At 36.5% G+C, this 19,643-nt stretch overlaps 1 protein-coding gene and 1 long non-coding RNA gene across 4 annotated transcripts in view; one reads left to right on the top strand and one right to left on the bottom strand.

Annotated features, from left to right (window-relative positions):
* The window catches only part of LOC139781621 (matrix metalloproteinase-2-like), a 76,606-nt gene that overhangs the window by 21,200 nt on the left and 35,763 nt on the right, over window positions 1-19,643 (bottom strand). The gene's annotated exons all lie outside the window — the stretch shown is intronic.
* LOC139781618 (uncharacterized) lies at window positions 14,823-16,835 on the top strand. Its single transcript, XR_011720598.1, has 3 exons — window positions 14,823-14,882; window positions 15,756-16,232; window positions 16,467-16,835. It is a non-coding gene; the product is annotated as an uncharacterized lncRNA (long non-coding RNA).

Genomic DNA, 19,643 nt, shown 5'->3' on the forward strand with positions numbered 1-19,643 from the left:
GTGACAACTCGAGAGTGCTTCGAAAGTGCTTCCTCTATAAAAATACTTCAAAGTGTCATAGTTTATCATTGTTGTTTCACATTGTTATTTCACGTCATGTATTTGTCCATTATTCGAGAGACCTTTTATTTTTGTCTCCCTGACGCGTACTTCTTATAATTTTAGACATCTGCTTTGTGTTGCTTGTACTTCGAGAAGGAGACATAATTTCAGTTCGGACACAGATATTGGATGTGACTGATCTCATCGTAAGAACGCGACAGTCCTTTTCATTTATAGACTGCTTTTAGTGGTCGTAGCGAAGATTACGAGGGACGAAGATTAATCGTTCACGGTGCTTTGCGATGTCGGCACGAAAGCCTCGCTCACCCGCGGCACACGACATTTCATCGTAGTTATACGACAAAGAGGAAGTTATACCAGTGAAAAGTGTCAAAGACAGTCTTTATAGTGCGCCACTGTGTTTAAATAAGATGACGTGCGAGATAATTGAACCGATCGAGATTCAAGGAGGCATCGCGAAAAACAAATACAAAAGCAAACGACATATAACGCACATTAAAATTAATGTAACGTTAATTTAGATTTAATTTCGCTCGCTTTTGCTCGTCTGTTTGAAATCTCTATAATTTAGAAAGAATATTTCGTCATCTGCTATTTCAATTAAACGTGATACATGCATGCATTTGCGTGTAAATGTCGCGAAACTTTAAAAATAGGGATCGCTGATTCAGTTCTATTCACGATCGAGTGAAATTCGCTTACTTTATCGCCATCACACTTTCTGCCTGCTTATTCGATCATCGCGCAAAATTGCCAACAAGAATGACCATTTCCATACAAATTCACATTAATATTAAATCGCATATAAACGATCGTAATTATACGTTAAACAAAAAAATTAAAATTATTTGAAAATAAAATTAATTTACTATTACTATTTACTATATTTACGACAATAGCTGTTAAATCATTTCTAGTTATTGTTCTCCGCACTTTTTCCCATAAGTTTATTTCGGATTCCCGATTTCCAGCGAAGTATGACTCGTTCGATTTTTCGCGAATGGCTCTCAATTTGAGCGACAAAGCTGTCGACCTGGCGTCGCGCCGCCAGACATCGGTCGGTTCGTTAAACCGCTGTTGTCGAGAATTCGCGTGTCGCGAACTTATCGCGAAATGCGGGTGAACAATCGTGACGTCGTGGGTGGACATTTGTGCGTGCGTGCAAATCCGCGCCGGAATCTCGTCACGTGGCATATTTAGGTTAATCCCCAAATCAGTTGCGCCCGGCTTGGTAAAGCTTGGGTATCAAACAAAAAGGCGTAGACATTGCATAGTCATAAGAATATCAAGTGATATTAATTATTATAGAATATTATCAAAAAAATTATTAAAATGTAAAATAATTATTACAAAATATTATTCTTTTTTAACTTCTTACATATGTACAATATTGTAAAATATCATAAAGTTTATTCGACGTTACTTGTTTGATTCGATAAACCAACCGATAAAATATTTGAAAAATATTGTATCTTTGTTCGTATATTTCTACTATTGTATTTCCATGTCCAGTCTTTTACTGTTTAACAATTTAAAAAGTTGTCTTTAGATTTTATATAAAAATTTTATAAAAGAAAGACTCGCTAAAAATGAAGAAATAATTTCCGTATAAAACATTGACTGACTAATTCGGCGAGAACGGACGTTAAGTTATAGTTTTCGTAAGAAAAATGACTCATATCCGCATGCCTCGGCCGGAAATTTTGCCGTAAATTTGACTCCCGCACAGGTACCTTGTTGCATTTCCGTACAGATTCAGGCTCGGGTCTCGCGGTTTTACGACAGCAACAGCAAACTTTAAGCTCCCGGCGATTAAATCCTTTTTCAGCATCCCCCGGGGATTAAGGTAATGCCACCATTTTGGCGACGAGATATTTGCACAGTCCGGTCGTTACGAAAGTCAATTTATTTTATATGAAATAAATGTGCAACTTTTATGAATAAATAAAACCAACGTATCAAAATGTTCCCCGGAAAAAAGTGGATCACATTTTTCACTGTGACGCATATGTCTTTTCTGCCGTAATAATAGACCATTTATTCTTAGATAAAAACAGACTACATGTCTATTTTCGTTGTCCTGAATCACGGACAGACGGATAAGTTAAGCTCGAGTAAATAAGGTCAGGAAAAAAATCATCTATATGTATAAATGTATAATAATAATATATCTCTAACATGAAATAAATATAATCATAACGAGATGTGTTAATCAAAATCTGAACAAACGAGATTCAAAACACAAAATGTAATCAAACAAATTATGCATTAATGATTTATAACACATTGCAATTTATAACTAATGCAATGGAATCCAGAAATGCGATCTAATTTAACTGCAATCCATTTGATTATTGCTTTGTTTGCAAAACTATACGGGTACGGTAATGGAATAATCTGCGGCATATAGTTGCGTAGAAGTTGCTGATCTCGTACAGGAAATTTAACGACGACGATTAAGTTATACTAATTTTGACGGCGCGCGTTCGATGTGACATTCTATCGATGGAAATTCATTTCATGTGCGGCAGCAATTTAATTGGATACCAGTGGTATTGCCATTAATTGAGAATCGCAAGGCCATTTGTTTTTTTTTTTTTTTTAAGAGATTGAATTTCTCCCTGATGATACTGCCACGATTGTCGCATCAATCAAGAAAACAATAACAGAAAAAAAGAATAACGAGATAATGAATAACGAGACAAGATCGGATACTGTACCTACTATCGATTTCAAACCTTGAAATATATTTAACCGAGTTAATTGTGTTTTTAATTATGTTACTTCCTTAAAAAATTATTTTTTGTATTTATTTCTAGCAATTCTAGCTCAATGTGAAGATCGCTTTTACAATTATAATATAACATAATAAAATTATAAATAATATTGTAATATTATCTCGTAATTTTATATTTTTATATTAATATAATTTTTAAAATATATAAATATATTTAAATATATTAGTAAAAAGTTATTTGAAAAAACATCGTTAAAAAACGCAACATTCCATGTTAACATCGTGAAAAAATTTTATAAATAAAACGTCAAAGTTCAGCCTCACGCTTAGTATTATTTCATAACTTTGTATATTATTGCCTCAAAGCTTTCATTTCATAATGGATGCCGATATTGAAATTCACCCTGCTAGAACGACGAGAAGAAAAAAAGGTAGACAGGCCGGTATTGTTGTCTGGCTCTCATTGTCGGACGTCATTAACTTGATATAAACGCGCGAGAGAGAACGAGAAGAGCATTAAAACTGAGATTAAATAGCGTTGCTTATCTGATAAGCGCAAGAAATAATACAGATAAATACGGCGATTAGAAGTAACAAAGAAACATCTACATGATCTACGAGAAAATTTTGACAAATGATTGTTTCTACAACTGACAGCCTACACTGAGAAAAAAATTTTCTGCATTTTAGTAAGTATTAGTTTGCATACAAGTGTATGTGTGTGACTCCATTTACTAAAATGAAGAAAGTTTTCCTTTTTATTAGTATATTTTTTTCTCAGTGAATACATATACACACGATAAATAAAAAAGAAAATTTTCTTCATTTTAGTAAATGGAATCACATTTGTATGCAAACTGATATTGACTAGAATGTAGAAAATCTTTTTCTCAGTGTATAGCAATTTAGTATTTTTTCAATGTATTATGTATTTAAAAGTAAGTATTGAAAATTTTAACTTATATCAGTACATTAATAATTTTGTTAGAAATATAAATATTACGTTTTAATTTAAAAAATCATATACACACTGAGAAACCCATTTCGTTGAATCAACTAAATCCTTGTTTGGATATGGGCAAACAAATTCTTTAGTTAATATAACGAGCTTGGAGTATGCCGCCATTGTGTGGGCTCCATATTAGCTTAATCACTCTAGGGAAATCGAAAAGATCCAACATCGTTTTCTTCGAAGAATTAGCTTCCTTACAGATAACCCTATACAACTATGTGATCATAACTATGACCCCGCATTAGCCAAAACTAACCTATTAACACTGAGTGATAGGAGAACTTATTTTGACTTGTTATTTCTCTTCAAATTGATTGGTGGTCATATTAACTGCTCGGACCTGCCACAGCGAGTACACTTACATGTCCCAACCAGACCTCTCAGATGCAACCTGACGTTCTATGAGGAGTTACACCGCACTGCCTACGGAAAATTTAAGCCCTTAAATAGAATCCACCTATTAGCTAATAAATTTTCCAACCGTCTAGATTTTTTTCATAAAACCATCGACTCATTTAAGCGATCGTTATTTCATTGTCTTCATTAACAATTTCCTTGCATATGCATTTATTATTTGTTATGGATTTAATTGTACTAAAGGGTTCACATCCCGTTAAAATAAATAAATAAATAAATAAATGAATAAATAACAAAAATTTAGTTCACATAACAAAAAATGTAGTTATATTAAAAAATTTTTGTTATGTTAACTAAAGAATTTGTTTGCCCATATCCAAACAAGGATTTAGTTGATTCAACGAAATGGGTTCTCAGTGCATATACAACATTCTTCAATCCTTTAATATTAAAGCACGTAATATTAGAATTAGTAAATTTCTTTCCATTTACAAAGTGTTTTCAAAAAAGTATTTTCATTAAATACTATTTCAACTATTAAATTGAGAGACAGAGAGGAAAAGCGAGAGAAAATAGAAGGAAACTTTCGATAGAATTAAATTGGTTCGATGAAATTACTTCAGTCAGTGTTTACACATTAATTACACTTTCGAATCTGCATCCGCGCACCTGTACCTATCCGCTGTTAGAGCACAATCTCAGCCTAATTACTGACTCTTCCAATTAAATTAAACTACTTGAATCTCGCACAAGAATCTCTTAGTTTTAATTCCGGTCAATACGCGAGATTTAATTAGATTACGCTAGTTATATTAACTTGATTAAACTTCTCACGCTTGCATGCATATCTTCATTATTAAATCAGTCATTGAAAGAAGTTATAAACTATATATTTATAATATATATATAACATATAATTACATAACCCCATATTCGTATATTTAATCTATATTATATATATTACGTAACAAACATATATATGTAAGTAATATAACTACTTACTTAATCACGCATGAGAAATTGTCATTTCAGCAACGATCTGAATCACCGTCGAATATATACGCGGCGGACTTTTCCCTTGTCGGTTTAATTAGATCGAGTATAAACGAGGGGCTCTATGTAAACCGAGTTATCGTGACGACCCGATTAGATTCTCGTGAATAGCCTTATGCCTTATGCCTCGTGTTTGCGGGGGCCTCGTCGTTGATGCGGAGCCGACGTCGCATCGCATCGCATCGGATGCACCGGAAATCCCGTCATCTTTATTCCGTCAACGTTGGCGCATCGCATGCACGCACCCGCGTGATATAAGTATACATCCAATCTCTCATGAGGCGTAATATTCCACAGAAAAGATGAAAAAAAAGGAAATTTTCTCCAAGGAACAGGACTCGCGCGAGAAAAATTTGCATGCCGCGGTACATTTGCATTCGAATGCATCGCGGCGCAACGGCAAAAGTATATAACTTAACGTACATGAAGGCGTTTAAACGTTAAAGAATGGGACGTAATTAAAACAAGACCGCCGTTTTAAAAAATAATACAAAACCTGATTCGTCACACAGATTCATAGAAGTGCACGAAATGGTAAATTTTTAATTGGGAGCGTTGCGATTCATCTGTCGAAATACCATTATCAGTTTCGAATGCGGCAGAAGAAGAGATTTATGATGATTATCTTTACAAATACGGGGTGTTGATAGGTAAAAGTTAAATTAACACCGTATTTCATCAGGTCACTTCGTTATCAACAAAATATGTACGAAACTGGGGAAACGTGACTCATTTTAAAATGTAATTAAGCGAGTTTGCATTTTGCAAATTCACTCGTCAGAGTCCGTTACCAAATGCGCACACGCGATCATATCTGATTAACTTTACGATAACGGGACAGTAATGGCACACATCATTAATTCCTATTTCCGATTTGCACTTTGCGCGAGATTTAAATGGACTCAATCAGAATCAACCCCGATAATATCAACATGAAATATTTACGAGCCTATAACCAGATTCCGGCGCGCTCGTCTGGAACGATTATGTAAAGCGCGGAGCGAAGTAACGCGAGATAAATTCGATCGCGATAAAGAGATCAGGGTTTCGCGCGCGATGCGATTGCAAGCCCAGCAGCTCTGCTGCTGCATGGGTCGTGTCAAGCCGGAAAGCTGACCGTAATTCCTTTCCCTTTTCCTTCCCGCCCAAGAAAAGTGGAATAACAGTCTTTTATATCATTGATCAAGATATCGGTAAAGTACTTTCACGTTCGGTAAAATATCTCATAGATCTTAAAAGGGAACATTGTTAAAGGATCATTAGAAGTTAGATTTAAAGTTTATCGATTAAGAAACGCTTCTGCAACGGTATCCGTGCCACGAATCGATGCAGTTGAAGATGTAGCCGTTTATTTGTAGATGTGATTCGCGGTATATTCCTGGATATGTCAGTTGCGTCGAGGAACGATTTTTATTGACTGATTCGCAGAGATTTTCTCGTCGTCTTCTTCGTCTCCCTCCTCCTGTTCTTCTTCTTCTCCTGCCGGGTGCGGCGGTCCAGAGCCCGGTCTCGTAGACCGGGCTAGTCGTCAACCCCGTCCCCATCAGTGGAGAGAGGCTATTTTTGTGAAGACCTATATTTAGCCGAAACTTATTCCAAGAGCAGCTTGCTGCAACGGGTCACCGGACGAAATCACGCGCGGGGCACCGCGCGCTTCTGTTTTGTGTGTATATAAATGCGATCTCGCCCCAGCGCGCCGGCAAACGAGTCGTGTCCAGAAAAAGGAGACCCCGCCGCCGCGCCGTTGCGGCATGCACCGGCACCCGGCTGATGCATCCGCAGAGTGCATCCACCCTCGACATTCGTCCCGCGAATTCTCGCAGTACGGCCCGCCGCGCGCCGCGGCTCGGATATGTAGGCATTTATTTGGAGTAACAGAAACCGCTCGGATTATACAAGATACTGCTGGCATAAAGCGCAGTCTCGTTTATCAAGAGAAACGCGCTTCCAGAGACGCGGATAAAAAAAGGATACAAAGAATTATGAGAAAAATGAACAGTCGTTCTTAGGAAAGTCTTGATTTAAGGCTCCTGGGATCTCGCCGCGGTTATGTTAGATCGTGACGTCAGAGGCACACTTGTCAAGAAATAAATACGGCAATTTTACAAATAATCCAATTCTCAGATAATAGATTCATAGTTCAGAGTCAATATAATTCTTTTCAATTAAATTCTCATTTTGATATTACCCCACAAATTAATAAACTGTCAGATATTGATTCAATTTTCAATTGTTATAGACAATCCAATATAATCATTTTGGGGTACAAGTCGTTCCGAGATGGGGGTGTAAGATTGGATGTGATAACGTCTCCCCAAAAGTACCATTCGCGACTCTCAATGAGTCGGATGGTAACTCGACTAGTATATATGTGCCTAATTCGACTCTTGAAGCGTCGATCGGCCGATGAGTAATTTGGTGGAATTGTTTATAAACTTAGTTGGCACCGGCCGGCCGCTCGCGAGAAAGTGCGTTTGCTCGCGCGCGGCTGGTTAGTGTGGTGCCGGGCACACGCGGCCACCACATCATCAATATCCTTCATTCAACGCAAAATATAAAATTGCACGCGTTAAATCTGGATATAAATCAGAGATCAACAAAATTGATTAAAACCAGCGGTATAATTTATGAACTGAGATACCTTATGTGTACAGTAATAAAACACAGTTTTTAGAGATCTATGCTTTATCGATACAATATCTCATAGTCATTACATTCTGAAAAATGAAATTTATCGGTCAAGCAATAAATAACAACACAAACAACAGAAACTTTCTTCGCAAACAAAGATGCCATGGAGATGTGACATGATAAATGATAAAAAGCTAAGAAAATACACAGTTGTATAATATATGTTGTCTATAATGCAATCATTTAATTCTCTCTGTAAGAACGTTTGTAATAATTTTTAGGCAAGCAGATCTTATTTATGATGAGGAAGTAGATCCAGCTTAACCGAACTTCATCATTCTTTACTCAATAACGATAAATTTTTAAATTTAACAAGTTTAGCTCACTAACTCAATGAATAGTCCACACAAGAAGATTTAGCTAATGCGTATCAATATTACATATCACGTAATTTCCTAAATTGAATAATATACAGGTATTATCCTGTCATATGAGATATACAAGAAAACCTTCTCTACTGAAAATTTATGACGTTTCTTAAATTCAAATTGTTTAATTTTAAATATGTATAAATATTTTAAAAAATCTCTCCTAATGTTCAATGTGGAAAAAATATAAAGACACTTTTATTATATAACATGACTCCAAGCAATCGATGGAGCCTGTTAAAAATTTTATCCGCTTAGCCGATTTCTATAGATATAACAATCGTACCTCCACTCAAACTCGATGGTTCAGACATGTAGATACTCTTTTTGTCTCGCTGCATGTCTCTTGATACCAGCTGCAACTTCAAGTTATATCTCTTCGAACACGGGAAAGAGATGAGATGCATAATGCGACTCGTGCGCGTTCAACAGAAGTACCTGTATCTAATGGAGACACGCAACGTATATACTACGCAGGATGGATTTGAAATGCTTGCTACGGTATAAGCTCGAAATCTCATAAATTATTCTTTTAGAAGATTTAGTCGCGACAACTTAAATAATCCCGTCTCGCGTGTGCCGATCTTCTCTTTTTCCCTCTTCCTCTCTCTCTTTACCCATCGCATTTTTCGCCTTTTCCCTGCTTCAAATATTTACCGGAAAGATCAGATTATTCATCATTAAAAATTACACCAGCAAAAAGCGTGCAAATTAATCTTGATCGATTTAATCTCGAGATAGATCCCAATTAATTAACAGAAATTTTATATTCCACGGAAATCTTGAATACTCTCATTGCCAACACTGGGACGATCGAGGGAACCGTGAACGCTGCCTCATTCTCAACTAACAACGTCAACAGACAACGAAATTAAACTGACGTGCCTTCCTGGGTCAAATGCATTCCTACTGAGCACGTTTAATATCGTCAATAAGACCAGGACCTCTCGAGAGCCGTCCGGCGGTGACTAATCATTATAGGGTCTACCAGTTCCCGGGACGACTCAACTTCTTCCGAGGGGGTCAAATGTCATCCTCGTCGTCGTTCACGTCGTCGTCCACGTCGTCGTCATTTTGCCCACGCGACGAAATCGTATAAGCGGACTTGTGCGCGAACGCACAGTTGCCATGCGAGATTCGCGATCTGCAGATATCACGCGCGAAATCATCGTCGTGTTTAAATTAATAATTGGAGTCCTAAACTGATTTCGTGTGATTTATGTCGTGCGTAATGTTTCGAGACAATAAATTTTAGCGATTATGCCTATGTCCGAGACTTTCTAATTACTATATATTCAAATATAGTCTATATATTTGGAAGTTCAAATAATAGAATATGTATAAAAAATACAAAAAAAGTAAAATTGAAATATAAAATAAAAAAGTTAAAATCCAGATAAAAATTTCAATAAAATCACCTATTGAATTTAATTAAATTTAATGTATTTAATGTATTTAATGTATTAAAGCTACTCTCTAAATCTGAATCAGTGAATAGTACTGCTGAATCAGTGAATAGTCACTGATATCAGTGACTATTCACTGATTCAGATAGAGAGTGTAATAATTTCGGGAAAAAGGAAATAATTACGATAAAAGCATTTGTTGCACGACAAAATCGTACGCCGCGGCGCGAGTTGCATAATTATTTATTAATCTCATTTCGCCAGCTGTATTATACGATAGGCTCGCAATTTAATATTGTTATCGCTATATGAAAACGTAATTTAATCTCACGAGGGTTGGAAGCGCCGATATGCAAAATCGCGAAATTGTCCGACGGTGATTAATATCGAGAAATATCTGACGTTTTGCGCCCCGTACCCCGTACCCCGTACCTTTCAAACGAGCAAAAATCAAACGCGCTAATTTCGCGTAATTGCGGGAGCTATTTATCGTACGGATAAATGTCCCGTTTTTCATGGAAATCGTATCACGACGCATGTTTTATCGGCGCGCTCGTGCTCGCAGCAGTCGCCGCGCGTTCTTTCATACACGCGTGAAATATGATGTAGCGCCGAGGTTTCATTTTCCATGGTATATTCCATGGTATATTCATCATTTCCGAAGAGCAAGGGTTAAAAAGGGGTGGAGGAACGACGTCGGGAGTTCATTAATTAACCCGTCATTGTCGGTGCTTGAGAAAACTTATAAAAAAATGCCTGCCTGAAACACACACACACACACGTCACACACACTCCAGGACGGAGACTGAAAGTCTTTCTACTTACGTAAGAAAGCTCCTTCGTTCGGGGCGAACAACGGAGCTCCTTGTGCCGGGCGAAAGGGCGCTCTCCTCCGTACTTTTAAACAACGCTCGTAAAAATCGCGCCTCGCTCGTACGGTCGTACGCGGTTTACGCGGGAAAGAAGAGAATAGGAGACCCGGGGCCAGGTTCGACGCTCGGTCGCTCGCTAAGTGGACACGGAGACGAGCGAGAAGAACTTTTTAAGGGGGAACGAAACGCAGAACTTATGTGAAATTAAGAGCGATGGATGGGCACGACCTGAATTTGACGGTCACTTCTCTGGCTGAACGACCCGATGGAGAAGTCCGCGAGCGAGATTGATGATTGAAGCGCCACTTGACTCTTGCGCGACGTTTCTAACAAGTCGAGGGAATCTCGTCGAGGAGGGAACCTCGTTTAAAGTTCGTCGCCTTCCTGAATCATTGCCGCTGCCTCTTCGGCGGTTCTCCAAGTCCGTCGTTACGACATTAATTTTCTTATACGAAGGTGTCACGTGAATCATCGATTTAGACGTGAAGGTTAGAGGAAATTAGACCGTGCGTCGGCACGTTCGCATTTGCGCAACGAGTTCTCGTTGGTTCACAAGATTAATATTCAACAATATCAACCATAAATTGAGTGTTCAAATATCTAGAGAATTTAATACAAGTTTGAATAGGATTTAATGTTGAATAATTAGTTGTTATTGCGTTATAGTTGACTTTAAATATCACATACAGATTAAATGTTTAACACAAAACTATTAATATTCATCATTATTAATATTCGCCAATTAGTAATCAATATTAAATAATTATTATATTGCATATACTATTCTATAATTAACTTTCGATAATCTAGATTCAAAATTATTATAAAATTAATATATTTAAAATTATTATAAAATTAATAAATTAAAATGGATTAAAATATCGATTAATATTTTATCAAATAAATTTCTATAAAATTCAAGGAAAATTTCACGAGCGCGAATGTGATAGTCCTTCATCCGTTTGATTCGTTGTGCTGGTCAATAGCGGCCTGTAATGAAAACCCCAATGATGCAGTGATGAAACCGCGCGCCCGCGTTGAAAGATTTTTAGTAGACGCATCATCTACTGGATCCGGATGGGAGATCGTTGCGGTTTGCCGTGAGTCAGCGTGAGAGAGTTTACATGCAATTCCAAGGTGGTTTCAGATCGACTCGTCATTCAGCAAACCTGAATTCGCCAGTCATCGCGGTCGACACAAAAGTCACCGCGAGTAGGGGAAAAAAATGAATGAAATATGAAGGAAGGAAGGTAAACGATTGCGGAAGCATCGATCGTGTCGCTGAGTCATCGTCGAACGGGCGCGGGCTGCTTTTGTGGGTAGTAGCTCGGTATGTTACGTCGCTTGCACGTGCAATGCTCTCCCGAGCACGCTTTTATCAGTAACGAACGATCCGCCAAGCCGCTGTCTCTCGCGCGAGAAGGGCTGAAGGGCTCGGGATGGCCGGGGTGGCCTGAATGGCGTTTCCGAGTGCGGAAAGAAACAAGAGAGCAAGTAATTGGACAGAGCGACGACACGGCGCCAGGATCCAGTGGCGTATCGAGACTGCGACTAGTTTCCGGTAGGCTGTGAAACCGGTTAAGAATTTCTCCAAGTTCGCACGCAACGCAATCAAGATGTTTGATAGTCTAAAGAGACTATAAACTTTATATACAGCCTTTGGCCGAAATTACTAGGCATCCTATTAAAATGAAGTTTTTTCAAAATAACATTTATTTTTGAAAGAAATAAAAAATAAACGTATAAACGCTATAATATTAGATTCAGTACAGCATTACAAAAGTACCTAATAATTTTGGCCAAGACTGTACATTTAAATTAAAATCTCTTGAACTTTGTTTTTACAATTTTAGAATGCATTTTCTTCAGTTTGTAGAAAGGTTGGAGCATTCCCTTTTAAACTCGAAAAGATTTAATCTTCCAAATTTTCCAAGCGCGTCTTTTTAAACTAAAATTTAAATCTTCTAAACTTAATTTCGTCGACTCTAAGATTTATCTTCTCGCGAATTGGACCAGATACTGCTGTTGTATCTGGCCTTTCAATTTCCACTTCGCAGATTTCTTTGTTCTTATTTCCTCTCACACAGACGTTATAATATGTTATACATACAAGTCGGAATTGATTAATTATTCCGTTCTACTTTCCGTATTTTCAATCTCGTTATTTCCTCGAGGCATTTCTCGTAATCGAGAGACGTTCTTCAAGGCAAGATAATGAGCGCAACGTTTTATCGGCTTAATGATGATGGCGGAGAAAACATCGGCTGTTCCGAAATACAATTTCCGGTCTTCGCGGAGGCGAATCTTTCTTTGTCGTCTCACGAACGGCGCCCTATTATTTCCGTGCGTAGATATTAATGCGTTTTCGATAACTCGAGATTTACGCGGCTGCCGCGGCGGCAATTAAATGAATTCATGGATCGAGGCGATCCATCGATCACGCCGCCGCCGTGCTTTTTTCACGTGCGATCGAAAATTATCTCGTACGCATCGCGTCGCGTGCATTAATCATTAATTTATCGTCCAATAAACGAATGACGATAAAACTCACGATTTTATTTCGATTATATCGTGCCATGGCATCGAGCCGATTAACTCGCGCGGATCTACTCCCCCGGCGCATGTATTTCAACAGTAAAATTATTGAGCAACGACATATCGCCAACGGATAAACGGATGTAATTACAACCTGCCTGATAAATGAACATTTCGCGATTATTTCGGGAGAAAATATGGAATATCAAATAACATTATTGAATACTGCGGATAGCGGAAGAAAATATTTCGTTTGTACGGTATATATTTCTTTTTTTATGTCCGAGTGAAATTTATATTATTACGCTAATGCACAATTTTTACTTTCGCACTTGTGCAACAGAGTTCTTCTTATTTCTGTACTTCGTCCACACAGAATTTTCATTTTTATACCGGCGCGTTAAGTTTTTATCTTCTACATTAACATTTTACTTCCCGTTACTCGGACAGAAGTTTTATTTTTATGCCGGCACAAATTTTATTTTTATACTGAGAGTTTTGCATATGTACTTATATATGTATGTACACAAAATTCTTACCTTTATATACTTCCATTGCGATAAAAAGTGGAAAAATATTACTGTTATCGCAAGCAGACGTAACAAGATCATTTTTCCCTTTGTACCATGAAAATATTCTTAACGAAACGTATGTGAATAATGGAGGTACGGGAACTTCGATAAGAGAAAAAAAGGAGAGAGAATCGGGGTGCTTCCAGGTTTTTATTCGTTAATGCACTCGCGCGCGCGCGGATAAATCCAATTATTTTTCGCCACGGCTGGAGGAAAAACGAGACGCAGAATAAGTTTATGCAACAACGGCCGGAAATGGAATGGTTAACTGTTCCTTGGAAATTAAGTCTTACATCAGAGACGTGGTAAACAACTGCGTGCGACTGCACTACCTGCCAATTACCTGCGTAAGTGATATATTAATGTAACCCGGGTAACCACATCTTACTGCAATTTAACGCGATTCTTAAATGGAGACACGACAAGAGCAGATTTATATCACACCCGTTTTTAATCATCTTAATTTTAATTTATTAAAAACTTTTTCTTTAATAAAAAGAACTTTTCGAGTGTATAAGATTACAATAAAAAGAAATAAAAATTTGACATGTATTTCATTACATTAATTATAACAGATTTTATCTGAATAGAATTAACAACAAAATCTCGCATTGCAGCAAAAACGCATTTCATCAATTTCAGCATATACGATATGTAAAGTGCAATCGAACATTATTAGTTGTCGATTCATCTAATTAATTTATAACATTTAATTTATATAACACAGTAAATAAACATGATATTTATCAATGATATTTGATGATGATTTAACGTGATACAGAGAACATAATTATTTATAAAATGATGAAAAAATAGAGTAAACGTACAGGTATAAATTTCATCCGCAACTTCAAAAAGTTCCCACATTTCCATATTTATGCTTCAATAAAAGTTAATCTGACTATTAAAGTAATCGCGCAACAAAGGAACAGGTTTGGAAGGTATCTTTCGAGATTGCTCATTCGGCTGACCCGCATACCTTAAACGTGTTCGTGTCTTCGAATGTCATTAAGGCGCGATTATATGCGTCTCGAAAGATTGTCGTCACGAAGAAAGCTTCGGTGCAAAAGAAGGCAAAGGAGGATAGAATAGTCGAGCGCCTCTGTCATGGAGATTGTAGTCGATAGAAAAAGCGAGATTGACATCGATGTTGCAAAATCGTCATTGCATGCGCATCTAATCAAAGCGAAAAATACTACAGCGGAATATGTAAAACGTAAGCAAGGCGTTTTAATCTTTGAAAAAAGGATTGTACACACAAAAATGGATGGAACACAAATAATATAAAATTCGAAGAGATATATATGTGCTGTAATTAAACAATTTGAGATAATTAAACCAATCGATTTCCATCTCTTTCAAATCATGCCGTCTAAATCGTTGTTCGTAAAGTTTCCGTGAGAAAATTCGGACTTAAGCGTATCTAACTTTTGCCCGTAACCTCGTTATCGAAGTTTGCGAGAGCCATTTTCGGATGCGGATACACGTGCAAAGAGCAGAATTATTCGGCGCGAAACTACTACATTTCGACTGCATAAAACTGCTTTCAAGTTTTCGCATGTGAGCTTCAGAAAATTTATCCTTATAAACAAGTTTCTCTCTTCAATGCGGCGAAATCAAATTTGGAATGAGTAAAGTTTGTGAATAGAATCTGATTATAAACGCGATAAACCGGGAGTAACTTCATTCCCTTTTGAATTAAATATACCACGTTGTAATCTTATCGTTATTTAACTCGATTAAGAGCAATTCTAAGATAAGATTCTAGGATAAAATTCTAATTTTACTTTCGTGTAATTACATCAGGTTCAATCTTTATTATACTTTTGTATTATTTTAAATAAAATCGTTATTTTCTTAAAAAAAAATAAATTGTAATATTATTTTTACTTAAATTATAGAGAAATTCTCCCGTATCATCTTAGAAGGTAAAATCTTGTTCAAGAAAAACAGTTGAAATATTTCAAGAAAAAATTTAAATAATTGTGTAGTTTTAGTTCTAAGAGAATGGTGAACAAATCAGTACTTGTAAAACATTTTGAAACAAGTGATAACAAAAACCTATTTAATTTATTCAATTACTTTGCAGTAAAATTTATCGTTGAAAACTGATACAGCTGGAGCATGGCTGGAAAAAGACCGGGGTCAAACTAAAGCGTGAATGGAAAAAGAAAGGGGGGGGGGCAAGCTATACTCTTTCTGTTAGGAAATTACAAAGTTTTGCCGGACAGCCGTCACAACTTGGCAATGTTTTGCAGCCAACGAATAACACGATCCGGAATATCCATCGAGAAAGTTTCGCAATAACAAAGAGCAAGTTATTGGAAAATATTCGAAAGACTCCGCTGCAAAACTGCTGCGACAACAGCAACCAAATGCGAGAAAGAAAGAGAAAAAGGAGAAAAGAATTGCGCCTCTATTGTGTTATGGAACAGAGCTGGACGCAAAAGAAACATAATCGTAAAGAATAGTATAACAAATGAGATATAAGAAACAAAGCGAGCGATATTTCCCGATACTTCAAAACTGTTAGAGAAAGAGGAAAGAAATGCTATTTATTCGTAATGTAGGTATTCATTTGCAGATATATAAGTTTAAAAGCCTGTAAATTATCAAAAAATTTTACAGAGAAAGAGAAATATTTATATATGTAATTTACAAATTGTTCAAAATTATATACATTTAAAAAATTACAAAAATAGATTCACAAAACTATAAAATGCAATTTACAAATTACTTAAATTTATTAAGCATCTACGCGAACTAAGTTTGTTAATTTTTTTTAAATCGAAATTTATAGATACGGGTGATCTAAACGTATAAGGTATCTAGAGACAGATTTACGGTTAAATCGAGATTATTCCACGAAGAATGCAATACCGGAGGAAATCGAAGACGGACGAGGCATGCTTTGTGCCAGCGAAATGGCAGAGAGACGATTGAATCGACTCGCCTTCACTCGCCTCCGCTTGAAGTTGCGAAATTACACAGTGATTAAAGATCACGTGTGCGGGAAAGGCAACATCGAGAGTCCTTGCAAGGCTGTCACGGAGAAGTAACAAATTCTTGTGGAATTTATCAGGAGATTCTAGAATCTAGAAAGAAAGACGAGATTAAAAAACGAAAAGAACAATTTGTAGAATAATGTTAAATATCAAGATCAAATAAAAGCAAATGACTATAGCAAATAAAAGATTTATTTCTTGTTTTTTTTGTAACTTAATTGTTTTAAAACATCTATAAGTAGAATATTAAAATATTTATAATGTGTTTTCAGTATTCTGCATTTTGTAATGCCTTTAATATTTTAAAATAATTTGTGTATTTATCATTTCACATTAATAAAATTCCTCATTTATATAAAATTTTATTTCACAAAAACTTAAATACTAGGAATGATCGAAAACATTTAAATTAAAGAACCAAAGAGTTGCGAGAAAGGACGAAAGTTATTTAAATGCGCGATTCCAAATTCATTGAAAAGCGAATTATCATTACCATGTAAATCTTATACATACTGTATGATCCCTCGTACTTCAGACACCCGAGATCTAAACTTTCCTCGTTACATCATAATGTTACTGACTATCGCACCACCGAAGTCGCCATGTAAGTCTAATCTCGGATAATCAAAGAGACCCGGAGGCGAGCTGGCGTCCTGTCACAGATTATCGAACGGGAGATGCGAATGGAAAGTTTGCGCGAGAATCTGGCGGGCGAGAAGCACTTCTCGTCGCAACACACTTCGGATCGATCCGCGCCAGAGAAACGAGATGACGATGAGATCCCGGAGAATTCACTGATTGAACACGGCCGATACTACGGCCGAACTTCGGCCTCTCCGGCTGCTGTTACTCGATTTTCTTTCGGGAAACTCATTTGACACAAAATGTATAGGGTGTTCCGCATCAGTACAAATAAGATATCGTATTTTATATATATATATATATATGTATTTAATTAGTGCATCCTTATTTATGTGGATTATATGAGAAACTCATAGTATATTATATTTCATAGTAATATATTTATATTAATATCATATATGGATATTAACGATTAAAATATATTTTCGTCAAAATAAAAATATTTGAACACGGAATTATTTAATAAATTAGAAATAAATTTTTAAAAACCTTGTATACATGCAGAGGGTTAATCTATATCGCGTGGAAAAGCCGATACACTTCTTGCTACCGCAGGAAGTGCGCCGTATTATATATCTTTTAACAGGAGATGGAGAAAGACGTCAATATGATAAAAGTGAAAAGAAGAAAGAGAATAGATTGCAGTTTGCTTTCAGTAACATAGAGTTATAACACTAGTAAATTTAATGAAAGAACTAATTACCTACACGATAACTTCTTGATTTATTCAAATTGAATAATTCTCGATAATTGTGCACAGTCATAATTTAAAAAATATATATTTATTGTAATAGGCATAAGAAAATTTTTTATTTTATTTACATCTTACTTTTTATGCCCATAAAAATTATTCAAATAATTCATAGCTATACTTTTAGAATTCTTGCTATATACATCCACGATCTAGTATTGCCTGTTATTTAGTCCTTCCGTTTTACGAATCTGTGTTGTAAAATAAATTTATTTATCGACTTATTCCATCTAAATCCAAAAAGATCCTCGTGCATCTTTTAAAAGGTTGTCTTCATCTACGAAGATCGGTACGAAAGTAAATGTTTCCTAATTTTTTTCTTTTGAATCTAGCGCCATAGAAAATTTTGCGTTTCACTGAGGTTTCACTGAGGCCAGTTTCACTTGCGTTTACTTGAAGTCTCTCTAGTTACATTATGTTGAGTGACGTTGTGATCAGTTACGTGACTGTGTCACACGAGCAGTTCAAACTGGTGTGTGTTTCAGATATGCGTGCCAAACAAGAGCTGCGATTGAATTTCTTACCGTGAAAGAAATGAATTCCACAATAGCTGTGTTCAGCAGAGAAAACAGCTCAATGAGCGCGAAAGGCTTCTTTAATTATTACGATTGGTTGCTACACTTGGATCCAGGGAAGAACTAAAGCCAAAAACCAGTCATTTAAAAAAAAAAATCACTTGCTCGCTGAGTTGTTTTTTCTGCTGAACGCAGCCATTGAAATCCGTTCGCGTCACAGAAATGTTTATGATAAAACCATTTCTGAAATGCGAATGGATTTCAATAGGACTCATTTCTTCCACGGCAAGAAATTCAATCACCGCCCTTGTCTGTTATACGCATATCTGAAACACACACACACACACACACACACACACACACCAGTTTGAACTGCGCTGTCGTGTGACAAACTCACGTAACTGATCACAACGCCACTCAACATAGTGCAACTTGAGACTTCAAGTACACGGGAAAAAAATAAGTTGCTTCAATTAAACGTCGACGTCACGGGCTGCCACAAACATAAATAGTTAATTCAATTGGATATTATTGAACCAAATATTTAAATTATTAAAACAATTATCTAATGTTTTTTATTCATTGATATTGATGTGTTGCATCAATAAATGTTATCTCAACTTACACTGATGCTGTTGATACATCATTTCTTTTCCGTGCAGTAACAACTCAGTCAGAAAAGCAAAATTTTCTATGGCGCCAGATTTGAAAGAAAAAAAATAGGAGGCATTACTTTCGTACCGACCTTCGTAGTTAATAGTGCATGCGTTAAGACGACCCTGAGGTAGATAAAAGCTATAAAGATAAGATAGTATTATCCGAACGGAAAACGGGAGTTTTAACGTGACGTTCAATCCCTTTTCGACGTATCATTATCTCGTTTTCCTACAGGCGCGGTTTTCCCGAGAAAAGGGGAAGGAAAATCCTAAACCCAGATCGTTCGGCGTATCGTCGTGTTGAGTTCTAATACTTCACGTCACGTTACGTAAAGTTGACCGTAATCAGACGTATATAAAAACAATGTGTTTAGGTTTTACGTTACTTCGCGTTTCGTTGCGTCCCGT

This window comes from Temnothorax nylanderi, unplaced genomic scaffold, assembly GCF_030848795.1.
Source record: "Temnothorax nylanderi isolate EJ_2023f unplaced genomic scaffold, tnyl_v1.0 TNYL_tig0349_pilon, whole genome shotgun sequence".
In the NCBI taxonomy this organism is placed as follows: Eukaryota; Metazoa; Arthropoda; class Insecta; order Hymenoptera; family Formicidae; genus Temnothorax; species Temnothorax nylanderi.